This window comes from Callorhinchus milii, unplaced genomic scaffold, assembly GCF_018977255.1.
Source record: "Callorhinchus milii isolate IMCB2004 unplaced genomic scaffold, IMCB_Cmil_1.0 Scaffold1, whole genome shotgun sequence".
Taxonomy (NCBI): Eukaryota; Metazoa; Chordata; class Chondrichthyes; order Chimaeriformes; family Callorhinchidae; genus Callorhinchus; species Callorhinchus milii.
The window spans coordinates 62,711,578-62,727,227 of NW_024704742.1; the positions used below are offsets into that span (position 1 = coordinate 62,711,578).

General features: G+C 40.4%; 1 protein-coding gene across 1 annotated transcript in view; it reads right to left on the reverse strand.

The window, feature by feature from the left end:
• The window catches only part of galntl6 (polypeptide N-acetylgalactosaminyltransferase like 6), a 494,474-nt gene that overhangs the window by 366,352 nt on the left and 112,472 nt on the right, over positions 1-15,650 (reverse strand). The gene's annotated exons all lie outside the window — the stretch shown is intronic.

Here is a 15,650-nt window from a genome sequence, read left to right on the forward strand (position 1 = left end):
TATTATTATTATTATTATATTCTCATTGGAGCAGAGAAGGTTAGGAGGAGACCTAATAGAGGTCTTCAAAATCATGAGGGGATTTGATAGGTTAGAAAGGGAAAAACTGTTTCCACTGGTGGGTGTGTCGGTGGCTCGAGGTCACAGATTCAGATAGTCTCTGAAAGAAGCAGAAGGGAGGTGAGAAGAAATTTTTTCATGCAGCGAGTTGTTCAAATCTGGAACGCATTGCCTGAAAGGGCGGTCGAGGCCGATTCGATAACTACTTTTAAAAACGCTGTGGACGGGTATTTGAGGAGGACGGGTTACCAGGGTTATGGGGAAAGGGCTGGGAAGTGGGACTGACATTAATTGTTCTATTCAAAGAGCCGGCACAAACTCGATGGGCCGAATGGCCTCTTTTTGTGCTGTACAATTCTATGATTCTAATAGACACTGCAGCAGTAAATTCCTAAACTTCTCATTTTGATTTAATAATTTTGTTCTGTCAAATGATTTAAAAGAACTTTTTCACTTCATCTGATCTTCGTTAGCCTCACAGTTCTCATCCATAAATGACAAATCAAATTAAACGTACCATGATTGCACAACTTCAAGACTTACATTAAACTTATATTGTTACAAGTCTGATTTAACCAATGTACTAGAAGAAAACTAAATCACATTAAAATGAGGGCTGGCAAGCACAAAGGCAGACTTTCAGGCACATCCCAAAAGCTGTTTAATTATAAAAGCACAACTAATTTAGTGAATACACCAATTACAATTCACATCTGAGAAGCTTCATTACTGTGGATACTTGACATAGAGGACCGATTAAAAAATAATAATAGTTCATGAATTTGTTAATGCACCTAATCGCTTGACTGTATTTAAAGGCGAATTCAGCAGCCAATTTGCATGCAAGGCAATGTTCCACAAACAGCCATGGTGTGAATGACCAAGGTTTTCTGGGGATCCGTTGGCCAGGACACCGGGATAAATTTGCTTCTCTTTTTCAATACTGCCATGGGATCTTTTAACGTTCACCTGAACAGGCAAACAGGACCTCAGTTTAATGTCGCATTCGAAGATGTGAACCTCTGACAGTGCAGCATACCCTCAACCCTGCATTCAAGTATCAGCCTAGACCAAGCTCAAAGTCCTAATTTGGCGCTCAAACCTACAACCTTCTGACTCAGAGACTAGAGTGCTACCAATTACGCCAAGCTACGATACACAGGATAGGAATTTAAAAGAACAGAGTGTAGAGATTTCAGACGATGGAAAGAACATTAATACCAAACTAAATACTAAATTAAATACTGTAAAACTGAATAAGATCAGTTCTGATTTCCACTTATATTTCTGGACGTCTTATCTCTTAGTACTGGGAGAACGGCTTTCCCACTTCACTGATGTTATGTATTTAAAACATAATTTATTTGCTTACGTATTTTATTTTGAAATGTGAAAGGTGCTATACTGAATGCAACAGTTAGTATTATTATTTGTATTATTCTCAGCCCAGGTCGTCCAGTGTTGAATAGTACATATTACCTTGTGTAATGTGTATGAAAACACGGTACTTTAATATCTCTGAAACATTGGGAAAGGGAGATTTATCCTATCAAGGGCTGATTAATCACAGGGTACCTCTTAACCAACAGTTCAGTTTGGGTTTGGAGATATGCAATCTTATAATTCCAACCTATTCCTCTCATCTCTGATAATTTAGTGGCTATGATTTCATACAGTGAGAGCTACATTTTTGAACAATCTAGCTGACTCTGTTTGCTCATCCTTAGTGGGGATCTCGATTACTTTCCAACTGTAAACTAGATCCATCCAATAATGCTCTCCTGTGGCCTCACATGGTAGAAGATAAACAGTTCACTTTAAGGCTGAGGATTTGTTTTGACTCTGATATTCGATCCAAAACACAGATTGGTAGTGAGCTTCGGGAATACTGTATTATCTGGGCCTTGTGAACAACTTCTAAATAGACAGATTGTCTGGCACTACTCTTCAGTCTTTATATTCTGAGCAATCTTCTGAATAACACATCCTCCCTCCCTCCTTCCCCATGAGCAAGTTGCCCTATTCAAACAATGAAAGTGATTAACTCTCCAGCACCTGGATTTAGTGGAGGAGACTGATATTTTCTTTGAATTGTTAGTGCTTGATAGATAATGAGAAATTCTATCAGTGACGAACAGCCTCCTGGCTCCACCCCCAGCACATGAGCGCAGCCAATACTGTGAAGCACTTTGTGATATTCTCCTGATATTAAAGGCTCTATATAAATGTATTGTATAATATATACCTCTCAGGTTGGTAAGAACAGTTCCCAATTCTCCAAGTAGTATCTGATCAAAGTCCTGCACAACTTGAACGCAAGGTATGATCTGAATTCCATTAGTTTTGCAACATAACCTTTGCCTCACTTACTGCTGCCTCACAATGTTTGCAAAAGGATGTCTTAGTTGAGAGTACTAAGAGCATTGTGCACAGTTCTGGTTGCTGCAGTACAAAAAGGATATCGGAGAAATCGAGAAGATACAGATGAAGGCAACCAAAAATGATTGAGAGAATGGAAGGACTGGATCATGAGGAGCGACTAAGTAAATTGGGCATGTTCATGCTGGAAAGGAGAAGATTGAGAGGCAACATGTTTGTTGTCTTTAAGATTCTAAAGGGGATAGACAATATAGATCATAACGGGCTGTTTCAACTTGTCCAGAATAGTAAAACCAGAGGATACAGCCTGCGATTGAAGGGGGATATATTCAGAACAAATTTACTCAAACACTATTTCAGTGAGCGAATAGTGAACCTATGGAGACGGTTGAAACAGGATGTGTGATTCTTTTAAACACAGATTAGATAGTTTTCTTTTAGGAAATAACATTATGGGATATCGTAAATAGGTAGTTTGGGATATATGTGCATGCGACCACCAGGAAGGTGGAAGGTGAACTAGATGGACTTTGGTCATTTTTCGTCTTAGCATTTCTTATGTTGATGACCTCCTAGGGCATTAGATTCCAGATTATGAATAAAGCTCTGTTTTACTGTATAAAACATATCAATTCTATTATCAATAAACACCTTAATAAAATCATTCCTTAACCACCTGAATCCAACAGCGGCATGGCTTGACACCTAGATGAAAGTGTGTGGTGTGGGGGAGGGGGGGTTCATGGGCTAGAGGCAACCATCTCCTCCTTCAGTGCCTTCAGTCATCTCTCTGGAAAAAAGATGACTGAAGGCACAGTCTTTACGTATAATTGGAAAACAGACAAAGGGATTGAGGCAGTGAGTTCTAGAGATTTGTGGCATAGTGGCTGAAAGCATGACCCTCCTCCGTTACATTTAGCACAATTTCCCCTTTAAATCCCTGTATGGTATTGCTGGTTACTTGTTTGTGGGAAACTGACATGTGCATTTGCCTACAGATACTATAGCAGTCATTTACAGTAATTCTTGTTAAGGAAACTTTGACAACATCATAAGATTATTATCATGATGAATATATCACATAATGAATTTTTCACGCCAGTAGGCTGAAATCCGATTTCATAGAGTTCTTCCATCCATTCAAATACCTCTCCATTCCTAGTAATTTTGTCCAAACAAATCCGCCAATTGTTTTATATTTAAACCATTATCTGAAAAATTATTGAACCCAGGTCCTCTCACTTGTGATGCGAATGGTCTAGCCAATACGCTACAGTACTCCACATTTTAGATTGTTTTAGACTGTGCCTTCTGGTTTCAAATCTGAAGATCACAACCAAATTGCAACAAAAAAAGCAATGCGGGTTTCCAGAAATTGTCACGTTATTATAAGCAACTCCTCCAATATCTCAAGTTACTGAAGCCATTCATTGCCTGATGTAAAAATTAACCAAGCTGATCTAGAAGATCCAGGTTCAATTCCTGCTACTTTGCTGAGTGGAGTTAGTTCACACTGGGCATCATCTGGGATCTCTGCTGTTTGGATTGGTGCCGATCGACTGGGGAGAAGATAAATTTGAAGTCTCCCTCTTGAAAGATATCCGGTGCTCACATCTTCCTGGATGTGAGGTTGTTGGTTGAGGACAGGAATTGTGTTCGCAGTGATACTTCCCATAGTTGACACCCTTTGATTTATATCACTCATAAAGAATGGGCACCTGGTGATGTGCAGGATTGGAACCCAGTGTCAATGGAAACTATACAGTGGCACATTAGCACAAGTCAGCAGCTTTAGAAAAGGAGGGGAGAAAATTGAAGGAGAAAAACAAAGCAAATATGAATTTGTATTCTGAATTGTGACAATCTTCTATATTTCATGTTTTAACTCTACCCTGTCAAAATTTTCAGTAAATTCTGCTTACAGTTTTCCAGTAGTGTAAACATTCATCATTTGTAGGACATCATTTAAAATGTTACCCATGAATATGGTGCTTCTACAGCTAGGACTGCCCTTCCCATTAGGGCTTTGACTCAACAGCATTAATAATAATAATAATAATCCTTGCATTTAATATAGCACTTTTCACGTCGGGAGGACGTCCCAAAGCGCTTCACGGAACACACTGTAAAGTGAATTGACTGTATATTTGTGGGCGAACGCGGCAGCCAATTGCGCACAACAATGTCCCACAGTCGTAGATTGAAAATGACCAATTTATTATTGTTTTTGGTTTTGGAGGGATTATTATTATGCATGTGGAGTAAGGAAACTTGTCCAAGGTTTCGCCCTGACCTGCCTGGAATTGATCTCAGGTCCCTCACTTGCAAAGCGAGTGCTCTAACCACTGAGCTACAGGACTCCACAAAGGAGTCATTGAGGACATGTCCGCACCTCCAAGTTTCATCAATGAGACAGTCCGACTGATCAGGAATCAACAATACATGACACTATGGCAGACTTGCCTTGGGGCCAGCTGAACCCTGGATCGACCTCATTTACCTGCTTTCCTTCCTTCCTTCTCTCAAGGATGATAACTTGCGGTATGTCTTAAACTTTTTCAAGAAATCCTGCATAATTCTCAGTGTGCTAAAGAGTTCAGTATCGAATTTCCTACAGTCTAAGCAACCACTCCAATGCAGTACTACAGGGTCTCCTTGGAACTGAACTGGCTCCAAGGTGACATGCTTGGAAACGGAATGTTGGAATCGATCCAGCCCTCTGTGGTGGTTTCAGTCATCTGGATCCTGAGCCACGGGGGTCCACACTATTCCAAGACACTGCTGATGACAGCACAGCCAGCCTGGACTGATGGTGTGCTGCATTTTCAGAGATCTTGTCCTTTGGAAGAGCTGTGAAACTGAGGTCCCAACTGCCTATTCAGGTGGTTGTTAAAGATCCCATGGCACTATTCAAAAAGAGAAGGGAATTTATCCCAGTGTCTTGGCCAACAATCTCCTAAATAAAATTGGTCATTCATTTCATAGGTGTTTGTGGGACATTGCTATGCGCAAATTGGCTGCCACATTCGCCTACAAATACACAGTGAATCATCTTTACAGTCTGTCCTGCAGAGTACTTTGGGACGTCCTCCTGACATGAAGGTGTGATATCAAAAGTAAGGATTATTTATCATTATTATTCAATAATTCTAAGAAGCCATTTGCTTATAGAAACATGAGGGTAGAGACTTTTCATCTTTCTGTAGGAAGATTCTGAATTTTGCTACATCTTTTTCTGGTACCAGATTGGAGATGAATGAAACATTAGAAGAAACCAGTGTCCTGCCACTCCACTTCATTTGATCTCCAACGCATAGTGTTGCTGTATTGCACGAATGATATTTTAAATTCAATCAACATTATTCTGCATTTAAAGGGTATCTTTAGGGAAGACTTAACCTTTAGAGATATAGATTGGATCAGACTCACTCTATGTTGATAAGGAAACAAGAGTGGAAATTAAAAACATTGATAAAATGAAATTATAATAATAATCCTTGCATTTCATATAAGGTCTTATCATATCTTCGATATTAACAGTAATTCTGTCCAAATTAGACACCCAAAACAGTAAATCCTGTGAAGTGCTTTGGGATGTCCTCCTGTCGTGAAAGGCAATACACCAAATGTAAGGATTATTTATTATTATTGTTAAAAATTCCATAACCACACATTGCCTGAGGTGAATTATGCTGAATTATAGGATGTGGGGGTTAGTCTCACACAAAACTCATCACCATGCTTAAGACTATCCAAAACAGACTGAGAGTTCCACATATGTATGTTACCTACACGTGGAAGTTTTCCTATATCTGTAACAGAATGTGCACTCTCTTCCTGGAAGGATACATCCTGCTTACCTAATTGTGGAGAGTATACGGCACAGGTTGGCGAGAGTCAAGGATTGGTGTGTGTTAGGGTACTGCTGGAGTTTAACCAGATAATACTGCACAGCTTGCGATTGAAAATCCTATCACATCACTGCTTGTCCAGCCAGTACTACTTTACCTATTAGGTCTTTGGCTGCAGTGTTAACATGAGCTGAGTGGGAAGAATCCCTGCTCCGTGGCTGGCCTCTCTGTCATCAACAGGGCCAAGGAATACTGCAGAACCACCTGGCTCAGGATCAGAGTACTGTGCCTACCACAGATGGTTGATTCGTGTCTGATATTCTGCAGCCAAGCAAGTCACCTTTCAGCCAGCTCAGCTGAATTATTGTGAGTGTTGTGTTGTGGACCTGATTCCATGAGGATTTGGGCTGAGATTATTCAAACACATTTCGGATAAAACGTAACGAGAAGAGCAAATCTCGTAGCTCAGTGATCCGGGCTGGATTCCAGCTCAGACTGTCGAAGTTAAAAGGCAATCTACTTCTGTCCACTGCACCTCTGCAGCTATAATTTTCATCCAATCTGACAGCGAGTGGGAGATTCGTGGCATTTCATAATGTATTCAATGTGTTTCTGCACCCCAGCTAATTGACTTGAAGATCCTTGATCTTATTCAATGCAATCTCCATTTATATAGTACCATTCATGTTGTGAGGACATCTCAAACTGCTTAAAGATGAACATTTTTATCTCCAAATCCCTCCAGGTACTTGCCTTATTCTATCGCTGCAGTCTTCTCCAGTTCCATTCTCTGCACCCTTTATTTCCTTTGTTCCACAAACTCGAATCTGCTAAATGTCACTCCAACACCCCACTATTTTTTCCTTATTTTAAAGAGGAATAACTGCTGCATGAGATTTCACCTGCATTGAGATCTTCAGCTCTGATAAGTGCAACACCAGGAAGACCCAGCAGCAACGACTTATTGTGAGGTTAAAAAAATTACACAAACTTTGAGAGTAAAAATATGTCTTTCAGACATTTTCTGGGCCTCTGTCGCTGTGGCAGCTTTAACTTATTAATTGTGTGCATTGCTTTAACGATGAAAACAAATTAAAAAATAGTTAACTGGATGGTAGATTCATTAGTTCCACATCATCACAAATCCTATCATTCTGAATAGTCAGACGCAACAGAACATGGCACAGGATGTGAAACAGCAGTTGTTCAGCACACGACTATCCTCAAACCAAACAAAATAACAGACTGCAAGCTGGCTAAACAACAACAGCAACTTACATTTGTACAGCACCCTTCACATAAAATAACATCTTGGAGCACTTTACAGTGGCAGAGACGAATTAGGGGGATGGAAAAGGGAGAAGGGGAGATGACCCTTAGCAAAGTCGATGGTCACCTCCCTCTTCTCACTCCTCCTTCCTTTCTCTTTTTCTCAGCATCTGGTGGCTCTATCCTTGTGAAGTATTGCGAGATGTTATCTATCTCTAGTGAGCAAGTTATTGTATCTATTATTGAGGTGGAAATTGGAAAGGGTACTTCAAAGCGTAGTCTTTCTTCAAAAAAATGTTTCAGAATAGATTCATTGTATATTTAGACTTACATATGGCTATAGTATCCAATATAGCATTTTCTCATTCAAAAATATAGTCAGTCGGTGCTCATTTTTGATCGTTAGTCTTGACAATTTTAAAGACTTGATCTCAATTGAATGAGAAAATGGCCACACCATGTTTACCAGAAGTATAGAACATTTCTGGCTTCTGGTGATGACTAGCTGGTTCCATGTACATATGCAGATACTTAGGATCAAGTGGAAAGATGAAATATTGAACAAGATAATTAAAGACTCAACAAAGTGGCTATCTGAGATCATAAGATCCTATGCTCAGTATCAAAGAACCCCATCAATGTGCCACAAACGGCAGCCAAACAACAACAACAACATTATATTTTTATAGCGCCTTTCATGTTGGGAAGACATCCCAACAACAAAGGAAACATGGCAAGCCAAGATTTATTTGGCAAAGTACTGCAGGGACCTCTGCGCTGACAGCACTTCAAAGAGGCACTGTAGCTGGCCAAAAACATAATGAAATGGAAGAGGCTCATGATGGCCTAGTGTGAGCATATGACAGGATTCAAAGAGATCCTTATGCTTTGTCCTCCACTGCCAATCTAATGCCAGTATTCACAACTTGTGACAATTTGGATGCTCATGAGGTATTAGACTGAGACTGCCCACACCCATTTCTTGCAGGACCGTTACAGTTAGCATATGGAAGAAACTTTTCATCCATCAGACGAATTTCAGCCTATTAGTCTCAGAGGTGAAAGGAGGCTCTGCCCTACTGTGCCATAAACTCTGTCCATTGTGCGTTAATTAATTTCTTTCCCCCTGGAGAATTTAGTAACTCCTCACAGCCTGCTCTTTCAATGAGCTTAGAGCTATGGTTCAACAGCAATTCACATTCCTACAGTGCCTTTCAAATAAAAAGAATGACTCAAACAGCATTGCAGAACAAGATTAATGAAAAATAAAAAGATTGCTGTCATGGAGTCAAACATGGAACCTAATTTACCCCAGCAATTTTGTATAAACTAAGAAATGCATAGCTAATTCATTTTAATTTTTATTTGGTAGGGAATTTATTTAAGAGGAGGTGACGGTACTGGGAAGAAAGAATCAAAGTTGAGATGTGTGCTTTTTTCATTTCTACAGTTTAGCACACAAGTGAGCTATGTGCAATGAATAGACAAGCTAGGACTCTTCAATTTCAAGAAAAGATGTCTTAGAAAGGGATCTTATGGAGGTGCGCAAAATTTTACTTGGGATTGAAAACTTAAGATCAGAACAATAAGTTAGGATGCACTAAGAGAGTAGAACAAGGGGACATAAGTTCATTATTACAGATGGTAATTAATAACTGGAACAGATTGCCAGGAAGGGTGGTTGAGAAATGTAAGTTATTGATGTGGGAAAAAAGGAACTTCCCAGGGAGTGATACTAGCGAAGGTTTGGTTTACGCCTGTCAACTGAAAGGTTTGCAAAGAATGTGGAAACCTTATATTTGGAGAGAAACCTAATTAAAATAGGGAGAAAAAAATGCTTTCTTGAGAAAAACCATGGTAACAAAGAACTTCATGCTTCAACAGCAGATTATAATTATTAATAAACTTTCCATTTGATATAGTGCCTTTCACGTCAGGACATCTCAAAATGCTCACAGAATTTACTGTAAACTGCAGATCAGGTCCAACTGGCAGCCCACAAGCCAATATCATCCGTCCCATCCCTCCATTTCATCCGCCCCATCCCTCCATTTCATCTGCCCCCTTCCTCCCTCTATTCATCCACCCCCTCCCTTCCTTCATGTCATCCTGCTCCTCCGTCCACAATGTCATCCAGCCCCTCACTCCATTTCATCCACCCGCCCCCTCCCTCCATTTCATCTGTCCCACCCCCTTCCTCCATAACTCCTAAATGTTATGTTTCTGGAAGAGAAAATACTCTGGTAACTCATGCAAATCACTCTGTTAATATTTACTTATAGTGGGAAACGTGTTTCTGTGCTGCTGATTAGAATATTGTTTTTCTCAGTCACGCTGCAAAATAAAGTGTACAGTGTATCAGTATGGATATCCATTGTGGAAATGCAGCTTGTAATGAGCAGAAAATAAAGAGCCTTAACATTACACACCACATACTTTGTGAAAAACTCACACAGAGTGATTTACTTTACTCAGAGGGGAACAGTCATTTGCCTCTGCACCACCAATGGTGCCTTCATCCACTGCAATTCTAACCTCTGGAACTCCCTGCCTCAATCTTTCTGCCTCCTCAACCTCCCCAACCACCTTATGTATCTTTAAATCCCACTTTAAGACTTATCTCTTTGACCACGACCATGTTCACCTCCCCCTCTCCCTTGCTCGGCATCCAACCCCACCACTATACAGTTCTCTGAGATGCTATTCTGCATGAAAGGCACTATAGAAATACACGCTGTTATTGTTGATAGGAATGGTGGTTGTATCAAAGTCCATCCTGTATTATGGTAGAAATGTGCATTAATAATCTCAACTGCCTTCAATAGAATCTCTACTCCTCACTATTTTCTACTTCCTTGCAGCTAATAAACTGTTTTCATTGTCAACATAGAATAGTGAAGTCCAGGCTATTGCTGTGAAATTGATATTGAGATTTGACCTTTTATTTAGTTATTGTAACCTTGATCTTGCTGAGTATCTTTCTCTATTTCCTCACAGAGTTGTATTTTATTTCTGTCTCCTGTAAAGTAGTATTAAAAGAATTGTTTGTTGCTTCTGCTTCATTTCCTCATTCTGATTCCCCAGTTAAATCCTCCCCAGAGATCTTCTCATAGCTTAGTATTATTTTGGGTTTTAGTCTTTAATACAGAATCAAATTCAACTATATGATAATCACTGAAGCTCAAGAGTTTTTTCACTTCTAAGTTACTGATCACCTGATCTATGTGACTGGCTGTGTCTCTATGTGACTGTGTCTGTGTCTCTTCTATATGTGTATGTTTATGAGTGTCTCTGGGTCAATGTGTGTCTCTCTGTCTGTGTGTCTCTCTGTCTGAGAATGTCACTGTGTGTGAGGGAGTGTGTGTGCCCCTGTCTGTGAGTGTGTGTGTGTGTCTCTGTGTCTGTGAGTGTCTGTGTCTGTGAGTTTGTCTCTGTATCAATGAGTGTTTCTGTGTCTGCAAGTGTATGTCTGTCTCTGTGTCTGTGAGTGTGTGTCTGTGTGTGTCTCTCTGTGTCTGTGAGTGTGTGTGTCTCTCTCTGAGTCTCTGTATCTGTGTGTGTTGCTGGTCCTAAGAGGCAGGTGATGGTCAGCTCATGTAGCCTCACTGGTGTTCCCCGCTAACCCCAAAAAAATGGCCACCTAGTTTTTGTTAAAGAAGCAATGAATATTCTTTTTGCAACAATCTAATATGTGTCATTTCCTTATACTTAGTTCTTATCAATAAAGTGAAACAATGTAGCAGTAAAATGTATATCAATAGTACCAACCAACCCCTGCAAGCCCCCACAATTTTCCGCAAGACCGGCAAAGTGCTTCGCAATTTTTTGCAAATATGTCTGCACTTCTCTATTGGCCCAGCTAATCACTTATGATGGACATCTAAACACTAGATCCCAAATAACCTCTGCTGCATGGCTCTACTTCACAGTTATGTCAGAAGCAGTCGCCTTATAAAATGTATTGTATCCTAATCCTTCCCTTCTGGTTGTCCCTGGATGACACTGGGAAATTTAATGATTGGGCACAATGATTAGGCAGCAAGATCTTCTGAAGGCTGCCTTGCTTCCCTAAATAACGCACAAACTCACTGTCTATGTGCCCAGCTTGGGCTGAATGTAAGCAGCAGCTGTCTGTTTCAGATCCTCTGTGGCCTAAGAAGGTTGATACACCTAACATTCTGGGGTACAAGTGACTAGTGAGGTGACTGCTGTGGTCAAATTGACTGAATTACAGTCACTCCACTTTACAGTAACTCCTGTGAAGCACTTTGAGATAATAATAATCCTTGCATTTGATACAGTGCCTTATCACGTCTCAAAGATGTCTAAAAAGTGTTCACAAAATATATTGTAGATTTAATTGATTGTGTATTTTGCGGTCCAAATGTAAGAAATTAGGCACATAAACAGCCGTGGATTAAGTGACCACATTTGTTTTTTTTCAGAGGGATTATTACTCCCTGAAAACGATCTGCCAATCAAGTAACAACTGGGTTCCTACTTATTGCTAGGTGACAGAGGCGCGTCGAGTAAGGAAATTTGTCCAAGGTTTCACCCTGTCTGGAAATCAAACCCAGATCCTCTCACTTGCGAGGTGAGTGCTCTAACCAATATGCTAAGGGACTCCGCAATGTGAAAGGTGTCCTTCCAATGTGAAAGGCTAAATCAAACGTAAGGCTTATTATTACTTGTTGGTATTTAACTATCTTCACATTTGATAAAGGACCTTTCAAGGAGACATTCAAATGTGTTGTAAATTGGAGTGTATTTTGGGCAAATAAAATCTTTCAAGTAATCTGAATTGTCTAATGCATCTTTCTTTCCTGGTTGTCTGAATCACTGGTAATTTCCAGGCTGTGCTCAGCTTGTAGAACATTTCTTGTTGATAGAGCTTGTATTTGCTCCCACATGTCTATGTTTTAAGGAGGGAGGGACAAAGCCGAACACACTATGTGTCAGATATTTTAACTCTCGGGGGTGTGGGGGGATACAATGATATTTAATGTTCATATACAGGACCAGCCAATTTTGAGATGGTGGTTGGAATGTCAGCCCCACAATCTGCTTTGTAACAACACACAATCAAGAGTGGTCAGCGGTCAGTATTTCCACATTATGACGCCACCACCACCACCACCAACAGTAACAACTTGCATTTATATAGTGCCCCTCTGCTTTGTGTCTCAGAGCACAGCACAGGAAGCTGCCCAGCTGGCTTCTCTCAGGAAGCACCACACTTCAAAATGGGTGGGTTGAAGCCCGACATATAATTCCACAACTTTGAACTCATAGTCTCGGTCTGACACTCCAGTGCAGTGCTGGATAATTGCTGAGGGAGTGCTGCAATGTTGAAGGTGCTGTCTTTTAAATGGTTAAACCAAACTCCCCTTCTCTTTTGAAACAGTGCCATGGAATATTTAGCATCCACCTGAACACGCACAGCTTAAGGATGGGACCTCTAACAACGCAGCTGTACTTAGACATTAAGCTCAAATTGCTGACATTGGGGCTTGAGCACACAGCTATCTGACTCAGAGGTGAGAAAGAGCCAGGCTGATATGCTTTAAGGCAATTTCAATTTCAAGATGGTAGAGAATTTTAAAAAATCCTTAAAATCAGCTGTTTTTTTGCAGTTCTTTTTAACTAGGTCCTTATTAGTTGGCTTGTGGGGAGAAGGAGAAAAAATCCCCAATAGGGTAGAGTTGATGGCGCAAATTGTCCGTTCCTGAGCTGTAACATTCTATGATTCTCTGAGTTTCTCTCCGTGGTGCTTCATCTGTCGAGGCAACAAAACAAAGTACCTTGAAATGCAGCTAATGCATCATTTTGACACTTTTATTGTTTTTGCCAGTGGCATACAGTCTTCTGCTCCTGAAGTAATAAATGTTTACAGTTTGTCCAGTTAATGAATACCCTAGGCTACAGTGCGTTTTAATGTGCTTATATATTTACTCACAGCGAACGATATAAAGGTCACTAGTAAGCAGAGACACACACGGAATGGAACAATCAGGACCCCCCAAGGAATGAGTGGGGAGAATTGTTGGGCATGGCAATTGAAGACTGACAGTCTAGATGGCAGTCAGTCAACACAAAAGCAATAATAGAGAATGATAACAAGGATATGCTTTACAAATTGCTAGAGTACTGTTCGAGTGCTTTGATCCTCCAAGACCTGCACTGAGTAGCTGGCATGGGACATTATGAAAATGTAGCAAGAAACCAAGTACAAAAGGGAGGAATATGAAGGATTCATCAAATGCAAAGAAATGAAAAGGGAGGGGGAAATTCTTTTTGTTTTAGCGAACAGCTTTAACAGCTTCTGCCTAAAATGAAGAACATTCTTCCAAAGTCCCATCAGTGGACACTGATGAAACATCCTCCGTTGCAGCGTGACATTAACAAAAGTCGGGCTTACTGCTTACTGGCTCAGGTGCAAGTAATAATAATAATAATTCTTATATCTGATATAATGCCTATCAAATTATGAGGACTTCTCAAGGCACTTTACAGGCTATTGTGAACTGTAGTGACCATGTATTTCGTAGCCAGCAAATTTGCTTAAAGCAATGTCCCGCAGAAAGTCATGAGGCGAATAAACCAATTTTATCTGGGGAGTTGTTGGCTAGGACAGCGGGAGAATCTCCTTTCTGTTTTTTAAATGTATAGGAGAAATCTCATGCTCTGTTATACCCTGTTGCTGATATGTGGTGCACACGATATCTGCTGCAATTATAATTCTATGCCCGGCAATCTGAGGACATAAATCGATTTTCCATTCAGTCTGTCGTATAGGATTACTCAGCCCTGCATGTGGTCTACAGATGCATCGTGTGGGCTTCTGTGCAATTGTGCAATTAAAAATATATTAGAATAAAACAGCTGATCAGAATCACGGCAGACTGTAGCAGCTGCTGACACATTCGGTAAAAAAACAAGAGCACCATCAGAATGCTAATAATTGAGGGTCATACCCCGAACATTAACCTTCCCATTTCTTTAGATGATTAATCTATTGTGGATTTTTCTGTTTCTATATTTAGATTTTAAGCATCTGCAGTTTTTCTTTGGATATGCATTTGATATAGCGCCTTACCACATCTTCAAGACATCTCAAAGCATTTCACAGAATATACTGTATATTTTAGGGGCGAAATGCGGCAGCAGTGTCCCACAAACAGTCATGGATTGAGTGACCAAATCTATTTTTTAAGGGAGTATTACCCCCGGAAAAACAATTTGCCAATCAACTAACAACCAGGTTCCTACTTACTGCTAGGTAAACAGAGCCTTGTGGAGTAAGGAAATTTGCCCAACATTTTGCCGTGCCAGGATCGAACCTAGGTCTCTCGCTTGCGAGGCGAGTGTTCTAACTACTAAACTACAGTTGTGCTCAAGGTTTGGAGATTGCGGTGTTTGAGTGCAGTTTAACAACAGACACCTATTTAACTCAATCTCTGTCACTATCCTCCCTGGGGGTAGGAGTATAGCAAGTAAGTTTAGTCTCCTTGGAGCTGAACTGGCTTCAAAGTGACATGCTTAGCAACAGAATGTCAGAATTGAGTCAATCCTCGCTGAATTTAAGCATGCAGTTTTAGTTAAACTCCAGCAGTACCCCTATGCACACTCTGGGGTCCTCAAGCCTTAGCTATTGCTAGCCGGCATCTGATACTCTCCGGAATTAGGTAAGCAGGATGGGTCACTCCAGGGAGAGAGGGTGCATTCCATTCCAATACACAGGAACTTCCATGTGTAGGTGGGATGCACGGATGTTTCAGTTTGGTTTAGATACTCTTAAACATGATGATGGGTTTCTGAATGTGTCAGACACACTGATGACCAAAACAAATTTGCATTCTATGAATTCAAATGCTGACAAAAAGAAAGCGATCTGTTCAGTGATTGTATGAAATGGAAATATACATTTTTACAAAATGGCCCAAGGAGCAAACCATTGTGCTAAAATATATGTGTGTGGGTGTGGGGGGGGGGGGGGGGGTGAGCAAGGGATGAAGTCCCACATTCTTTAAGTAAAATGTCAATATATTATAATTAGCACATTGAATGTGTCATGAAATGGTACATTTTCAC